The 9,062-nt window shown below is 41.5% G+C and overlaps 1 protein-coding gene across 8 annotated transcripts in view; it reads right to left on the bottom strand.

The window, feature by feature from the left end:
* MBNL2 (muscleblind like splicing regulator 2) overlaps nt 1–8,722 on the bottom strand; it is a 175,316-nt gene extending 166,594 nt beyond the window's left edge. For all 8 annotated transcript variants that reach the window (XM_008992244.5, XM_017970047.4, XM_017970052.4 and 5 more), the window contains exon 1: nt 8,524–8,722. The gene's annotated coding sequence lies outside the window, so the exon portion shown is untranslated. The remainder of the gene's footprint in view (nt 1–8,523) is intronic.
* Between the last annotated feature and the right edge of the window lie 340 nt (nt 8,723–9,062).

The raw sequence follows: 9,062 nt of genomic DNA, 5'->3' as shown, positions 1-9,062 counted from the left end.
TTACAAATGCAGAATCTTGACCTCACCCCAGCCTGACTGAATCAGCGTCTACATTTTTAATAAGATCCCCAGGTGATTTGCAGGCACATGAGTGTTTGAGAAACGCTTTCTGGTTACTCATGGTAGGTGTCTGGTGTGAGGGCATCAATCCATTTTTGCATACCTCAAGTACTTTCTCATGAAAGGCTATTTTCTTCAGAGAAGTCCTTATGGCTGGGTTCAATTGAGAACTGCTAGAACCAGAAATAAATGAATTCCCAGGGTCTTTGAGAACAGGATGACCAGTGTCAAGCAACATCCCCAATCACTCTGGAATCACTGTTCTAACTAGTAACATACCCAAAATATATACATTTTGAGAGACAGATGCAGAAGTATTGATAATTATTGGTTGTAAATTCTCTGCTTATTAGTGAGAATCAACTTTTAAAAAGGTCAACTGTATGTATGAGAAATACAGCTATGAAGCTTCCCTTAACTATCCAATATTCTGTGACTCTAAACAAGACTCTGAACCAGTATTTGCCTCCAAAAGGACCACAGCCAGAAACTCTTGCCAGAGCGGGAAAACTATGTGCAGGAGAACAGTACAACCCAGGAGACTACACTGTTTTCTCATGGAATCCTGGAGACGAGGCTACGGTGCTTAATAGTATCAGCCATTCATTTTTTTAAAATGATTTTTCTCTTTTGTGGGTATTTTTCTGATTCTTCACTAGCTCTTATTCTCTTTTGGGCCCTTGCTGTGTTCCCCAAGACTCATCTTGGTTATTGCTTATCTCTGTTCATGCTGCCTTCTTTTACGAGGTGTGAGCACCAATGGCTTCAACTGTGGCTTCAACGCAGGTGTGTTTTGAGCCTACATTTGTAGCCTGTTGTCCAGGCTATTCTCCATTCCCACACTGTCAAATGTTTATGAGACATCTCCTCTTGGATGTTTCATCACTAGCTAAGAACACCATTCTCAAGTCTAAAAACTCATCATCGCCCGCCCTCCTTCAACCCTATGCCCATTTATTGGTCCTTTCTTCAGCCCACTCCCATTTCTATCAGGATAACATTGATATATTACTCCTCCTAGACATTCTAACGTCAGTTTGGCTCTTCTAAGCTCTCACTAACTTCTATTAATTTTCCTTCAAACTGCCTTTCGGATTTGCCCTTCCTCCTCCATTTCTCATGCCAGCGCAACCCTTTTCCGCATTGTACCTGGAATATCGCAAAAGCTTTCTGGCTGGTGACATCACTAGTTACAAATGTTCTGACCTCTAGCCCTGTCTTACAAGTCCCAGCTGAATCTTTATAAAGCATAAGATGTGATGTCATAGGTGATGAGAGTAAACTCCTCCACAGGGCCCTCCAGCTCATTCATATCCTGACTCCGCCCTCTCCAACTAGCTTTATTCCCCCTTGCTCCCTAACACTTCATCCCCATCTCCAAGGTCAAGGTTCCTCCCGGGCCCCTACACCACATCATGCTGTTCGTCCTTCCTGAGATTTTGACCACTGGCCTCTCCAAACATTTTTAATCATATATTCTTACCAGAATTTTTGCAGATCAGAAACAACTATGAAGGATGGTTACTTTATAAATATTACACTTGCATAACAATATTAATATGTTATATTATCAAACATCCATGAAAACTGACATTTTTAAAGAATAAGCTAAATAATATATAAGATGTAAGTTTACCTATTTTTTTGCCAAGTGAATAATCTTGCCCTCGGCCTGGGTTATAGACATACCACATTAGAGACACGGATCCAGACAGAATACATCCATTCAGAGCCAGAGGAGGCAGCTCTTCCTTCCAGAAGCATCTTATCTCTTACTCCTACCCAAACCGAGCTCCACTTCCCTGAACTCTCAGAACATTTAGAATGATATGTGGTAAATCATTTATACAATATGTATTTCATCACTACTTCACGTTTGATTAATTGAAGCTTGCATCTAGGATGCCAGAAATTTATGAATTTTTAGAATAATCCAATATCTTAATTAAAAATATTACTGTCTTCACAAAATTGCTTGGGTTGGGCCTCTACTCAATTATGCAACATTCATTACAAGAAAATTCCAAGTCAGACTGAAGTTTAATTTCATTTATCTCATTAAATATCACATGCATGGATTCCCAGAGGTTTGAGGACTACTTTTTCTACCTTTTTGGCTAATGAGACGTTTAGCACATTGCTTAACCTTACTCAATTTGAGTTTTCATTGAATCTGTAAAACGGGGGCAAAATGTGACCATTAAAAGAGATAATAGGCCGAAAGGGGTGGCTCAGGCCTGTAATCCCAACACTTTGGGAGGCTGAGGCGTGTGGATCACCTGAGGTCAGGAGTTCAAGACCAGCCTGGCCAACATGGTGAAACCTTGTCTCTACTAAAAATACAAAAATTAGCCGGGTGTGGTGTCACACACCTGTAATCCCAGCTACATCGAAGGCTAAGGCAGGAGAATCTCTCGAACCTGGGAGGTGGAGGTTGCAGTGAGCCACTGCACTCCAGCTTGGGCAACAGAGTAAGACTCCATCTCAAAAAATAATAATAATAATTAAATAAAGAGATATAATAAATATAAAAACAAATATATATACATGTAAGATGTTACTATCACTAATAAACTCAGTATTTTTGCATATTATAATGTAAACTATATAAAGTACATCTGAGAGTTTTAAAATAATCTCCTACCTCCACCTTGAGCTTTTTTTCTGCAAATGAGTTATTATTATGTTCTCAATTTTATTTGTTCAGCTGAAAACCGTCATTTCACCTATCTCTACAGCTTGGGGGTCTTACGGCCTGAGATTAAATATTTGCTCAGCCAAATACTAGCTGTGGAATCATTGCTGTATAACTGAGCCTTTCAGAGCTTCTCTTCTACTGGCAAACTAGGGATAGCATTAACTTTGTGGGGCTCTCCTGCTCTTCTTAGGTTCAAATTACATAAGATATGTGTGTAAAGCAGCCAGCTCCTAACACATATCATTTATTTCCCCCCTTGTAGCAGGCTTAGGAGAACTCATCGAGATGCTTTTATGGGAAAATCGAATACTTTGGATTTTGGTCTCCTTGTACACTTTGGTTTTTCCCAGATCTGCAGACCATTCATAATCATACATGAATTTTCTGTTCTAGAAGCATCTTACTACTGTGCGACCCTTAATGCTATGTGACTGGGTTGGGGTGTGGAGCCAGCACAGGGCTTTGTGCCTGAATGCCCAGCAGTCAGAGCTGAGACAGCAAAGCGAATCAACCTCTCTTCATGCTCTGCTTTGCTATCTAGGCTGCCGATGGTCCCAAAGTCTAGTCTAAATGCACACACTGTCCGTGAAGGCATTTGGGGACACGCATCTGTACCCCCAGGGACACTTCTAAGTTTTTCCTGTGCTTCAAAATTCAAGTCAATTAGCCGCTGAAAAAAAAATCAATAAATCCAAGTTTTAAAAATCGAGTTTATAATGCATCTCCTCCAGCAGCTTTCCCAGCACACCCCTGCCAGAGTGCTCTAAGTTTAGACTCCCTTTTTAACTCTCTATTTGAACTGCTAATTGAGATAATGCCTGTGAACGCCCTTTGTAAAGTGTAGGAAACTACACATATGTTAATTCTCCTTGAGTGCTTAGCCATCCTTATCTCATGTGTCCATATCTTGTTTCCTTGCTATTGTGGATTACAACCGGCAGCAGCATTTTCAGTGCTCTTGACTCCTCCCTTTTCCCTCTGAGGTCGTGTACCCCCCCTCCCCCCGGCGCTCTTCTACAGCAAGCAGCTTGCAGCGAATGCCCATAAACCTTGGACCTGCCCATCTGTCTGCCAAGACCCGTGCCTGAAAAGAGTTCTGTAAACGTGACTACATTCTCAGCTCTCCCCAACGCTGCGTTCCTGAACCTCGAAGCTTGTCCATGCCCAGAGGATACACACTAACTGATGTTAGGATAAAACAAACAAACCCAAAACTTAGTGTTTCAAAAGTAAATGGATATATTTTTTTGAATTAACTCTGCTTTTAAGAAAAAGGGGAAGCGAAATTCTGCAGTCAATAAACAGGTTTCCTTGCTAGAGATGGAGACAGTGAGATAAAGGCATGGGGGCGTCCCCCTACACCCTACAGCTCAGAAATGTGGGCCAGGGGTCTAAGACTTCCTGCTGTTGGCTGGCGTTTACAGATTTTAGATAATATGTCCATTTCCCTCAGGCAATTTGGGGCCAAAACTCGGTGTGCCGAGACTCAGAAATTGCTCCCAGTAGCTTTATATTTTGAATTTTTTTGCACCCTTCTTATCTATCTATTGCTCATCTGACATCTTTATATGTTATTTAAACAGTATTTATCTGGAGAAATATACCAGAGGTAAAGAAAGTACATACCTGTAGATATCTAAAACTCAAAACTCCATATCTTGTTCTCCCCACAATCACCAACTCTGCCCAAGCCCAAAATTAATCTCTTAATAATGCTAAATTAATATTAGCCAATAAAGTTATGCAAGTGTTTGAAACTTAACAATTTTGCATTATTTGTTTTTGTACACACACACAAAGGCAGGTATTAGGTTACTGAGTTGGGTTTCTCACCGAATAGCAAAAGCCAGGGGACCTCAGAGGTGTTTAATAAACACTTGTTGACTGATTGATGGAATATCCTACCTAGGACAATTCAGACAATGCATTCTTTGTCAAAACACTAAGGTAAATTATTGAGTCCATTTTTATGACCCAGCGTTTCTGTTGTATTGAGAGCAGCAAGCCCAAAACTTATCCATCAGGCTTAGAGCTCGGATTTACAAAAGAAACCCTTAGGCCTTACCTTTTACACCTGTTTTTACTCTCAGCAGAGGAGACCAGGACTGGTCTCCACAAACAAACTGCATTTAGAGCCGTGCAGTTGAAGGCCCAGGCCTGATGCAGATCCAGCCACACAGCACCTTTGGCTCCTTCCTATGAATATTATCACGGCTGCAACAAATAGTTTGTGCGTATTAAAAAAAAAAAAAACTGAGCAAAGTATAAACCTGGAGGAAAAAAATAGTATATTAACTAATTTACAAAGCCCAGCTGAGTCTTCCTGCCTCATTTTCCGACAGAAACATAAGCATTAAAATATAAAGCTCTTTGCTCTCCACAGCAGTGGAGATCCATGCCCATCTAGTTCAATCGACCATTCCAGAAAGGATACCTGGGCCTAGGACATCTTTAGTTCTCTTTGCAGCCATTTCCTGCCTTTCTTTCCTAGCTAGGCCTTTAGCCTGGGTCTTGAGCAGAATTTGTGAACAGGGTGAACTGTCCTTTCTTCTGTTCTGCCATGCCCCAGGGTTCTGTGCTGGTCCAGCCTGACTGTTGACCTACAGCTCTCTCTGGGCTTTCTCACTTGCTGATTTTTATACCCACACCTCCCTACCTTTCTATAAACCACCCCCCCCCCTCCAATCTCCATTGCCCACCTCTCCCCTAGAGTTGCCAGGTTTCTCTGCTTGGCATGACCCAGCCAGCTCTGACATGCAGCTATACCTGAGAATGGTAAGGGCCCCCAAACTCTGATTTCAACAACCAACATGTCCTGTAGTTATGCCACCTTTTCCTGAATCAGAATCCTTCACCCCTTGCAATGTTGCCAACCTACTTCTACACTGATAATGTGTTTTGTCATTTTGAAAATGTAAACAAATCAGTATGCTTTCCTTTTCCTCTTTTTCTTGTTATCAGTAGGAAAGTACGGAAGAAAGGAAGAGAAAATGCATACGAGATTGAACCTACTTATTCTACTATAAGGAATTGTCTCAAGCTCAACATCTAAATCCTCTTTTCCCAATTCTTGCTTGGAATCTTGAGTACCTGATCTTGAATTTCTATGGCGCTCCCTGAGCGCGGGACTGGCTGGTAGCCATGTGATATTGATTTGTTTTCACCATAGCAACGGCAAATTAAAACAACTAGCAGAGAGAAGGCAGGCTGTTAACCAGTAAAGCTACCTAACCAGTATATTTCACAAGCATATTTTTCTCCTTCTCTCTTGTATTTTCTCTTATTTACTCCACTTTCACAAATTCAACAGAAAAGTCAAAGGAAAAACAGCACTAAATGTTTGGGCACTACAAGGCCTGTGGCCAGAATGGTGTGCTTTGCAGAGCTTCTAGTATATTAGACTAGGTCGATGGAGAAAATGCAAACAACAATGCTTTGATTTCCTTGGAAATTTCATTTGATGACCTAAGAATAAATATCCCTAGGAAATTTACATGGACGCAGAGTATAATGAAGGGTTTTGTGTATATGACTACATATCTTAATACCCTAAGGCATTTGCCAAGAGTTTCTTAATACCGAGGTTTTATCCCTTTGTACTTTAAATAGCTCAGTGTGCCAAGAGACAAACAACTTTCTCTCTCTCTTTTTGTTTTTTGTTTGTAAAAGGTCAAGGTCTCAAAATGCTGAATGATGAGGGAAAGTGTAGCAAGTATGATTCAGTTCTATCAAGAGATAGAGAAATTAAGGTAGGCACTTGCTCAAAAGTACGTGAGTAGTCAGAGGAGACACAAACTCGCTTTAGGAACTCCCAAGAACTCTAATGTGCTCTAATCAAAATCTTTTTTAAAGGCTCCTTCATAAATGTTACTCTTCCTCCTGATCTCTGTGACCAAGGTTGCCACCTGTGACATGGATTCGCAGGCTGCGGTATTGTACTTTCCTTGCTTGGGGCCATCTGTGCTAGGACATGATGATTTTTCTATGAAAGCAGCTGTTCCCACCATCACAACCAGCCTTGAACTTGGTGGCACAACCTGGATCCTAAACAGTGGCTCTGGGGCAACTGGGAATAGGGCCCAGAGGACCATCCGCCCAGGTGGCAGTGCTGGGCTGCACCAAAGGAGAGTCAGGCCAGAAAAAAAGCTGTGCTCTGCTCCCTGCTGCTTTTTGCCAGCCTAGCCAAAAGCCCTGCAGAAAACCTGTGCTGTCCAGTCCGACATGAGGCAGGTACGAGAAGATGCCCTATTTATGACGGGGACTGGTTTACGGTTTACAACAGACAGGCAAAAATATGAAGACATAACTTAAGTCCTGCCAACAGGGAGTTAGAATGTTCCTGGCCAGGACATAAAGAAATATTCGTCTCCACAAGCTTGAATAAAAGAACACACAGCAGAAATAGTTGGGGGATGACGTCAGAAGTTCTGGGCTAGTGTCCTGCACTTCTCCTTGAAAGTAAAAACAGTGGGTCTAGAAGAATCTACGTGGCATTGCCCTTATTTAAATGAGTAGTTCTACTGCTCCTTGCAAAACAAGTAGGATAGCTGAAGAAACTTCCTCTTATTTAAAGATTATAAGAATGTTCCCCCCCCGCCTTTAAAAAAAAAATACCTTATTGTCCCCCAAACACACACATTACCCAATTAACAAATAGCTTTCCACTTAACCTTCGTCTTTTAAAGGGACAGTTATGTTTCTTGAACATTCAAGGTGGTGGTGGTTAGGCAAGTCGGTTTTCTTTCTTCGCTTCAGTGCTTGCTAACTATTCTAAAAATGTTACACATTTATTGTAAACACATGCTTCCGAGGCCTAACAAAAAAGCACAGTTTCCTCATGCCTGGCAGAAATTTAAAACGGAAAAGGGCAGAAAGAATTCTTTAGCAAATATATCCTTTCCTTCTCCTGGGCCAAGTGTGTTAAAAATAAATCTTCTCCATCATTTCTCACTGCTGCTTCTCAGCGAGAAAGTTGATATGGTTCTGCACAGTGAAAACACAGCTTTAAAAGCTAGCCTGCCCTCATTAAATTATTCTGCTGGCTGTGTGTTCTCATTAAAAATGCATAAAGATCAGATAATTGCAGTAAGCATTATTAACCCAGCTTTACTTTTGAATATAATGGTTCCACTTTTAAGCTGGAAACAAAGGCTCAGACATGCCAGGAAAAGAAACGTAAACATTGAACTACAGTATCGAAAACTTGCCAGAAAGCTACCTCTTGCTAGGTTGTTAAAAATGTGCTTTTGAAACTCAATTAAAGCTGTAGCCTTGTAGAGCCAGGTAGGTCCCTAATTTTTAATAAACAGACACATACGTTTGGCCAAACAGTCAATCGATGAGTATTTACCATGATTTTTTTTTAAATCCTTAATTGTAAGTCTGTTTTCAGATAAGAGGATCCATGTAAACTTTATCAATTTGGGAGCTAGCTACGGCAATATGACAATTTTTTTTATAGCAAGAAAATAAGACTGCTCCGAAGAATTCAAATGGGTTTTAAAAAAACAATAAATGAATCGATTCTTTGAATAAAAACTCGATTTGATGCCTGACCCCAAACAGGCGGCATAGATTCCAGCTTTGCCATTTCTTTTTCTCAAATCAAAATGTTACGTAAAACTCCAGGGTCCCCCGCAAGTATTCCATTTGAATTAGTGGAATCCAGTTTCCCTGGCTCCCCTAAGCAGCACACATGGAATGCAGCATACTGCAGCAAACTCTTTAAACATTCAAAAAAGGAGGGGGGGGGGCGATTCTCCTACCTTGTTTAGCTCTGCCTGTCCTTCCCATTTACAGTAACCCCAGGAACATCTGGCAGAACCAAGTGGCCGAGGCTTCTCCACCGCATCATGAGGAAGAAACTTCCATGTAAATAGTTCTCGTTCCCTGTTTATTGTACTCTGAAAGCCGTCTGCCGTATCTGGAAAATTTTACCTTCAGATGATGAAGCAAAGACAGTCTAAACTCTGTTGCTGTAAGCTGCAGCCCTTCCTTCCGACAAATCCCTCCCAGCCGGGGCCAGCCAATCCCCAGCCAGCTCGTCAGCCCTACTCGTCTGAAACTGGCCCTAATAGGATGACTGACACAGTAACACAGCACTTGCAGTGTGTAAAAACAGTGCATCCATACTGATGAAAGAGGAATTTCCCTCTCAGAAGAAAGCAATCATAGCACCAAGACAAAGTGGCACATAATTGGCAGAGCAGAGAGAGGGGCAGCTCAAGAAAACACCCTTTAAGACAGCCAGCTCGAAGCCAGGAGCTGCACCGTGAACACTTTGGAAAATGTGCAACTCCGCAGA

This window comes from Callithrix jacchus, chromosome 1 (genome assembly GCF_049354715.1).
Source record: "Callithrix jacchus isolate 240 chromosome 1, calJac240_pri, whole genome shotgun sequence".
In the NCBI taxonomy this organism is placed as follows: domain Eukaryota; kingdom Metazoa; phylum Chordata; class Mammalia; order Primates; family Cebidae; genus Callithrix; species Callithrix jacchus.
Note: the sequence above shows the minus strand (reverse complement) of the source record. Positions and strands in the feature narration are given on the sequence as shown.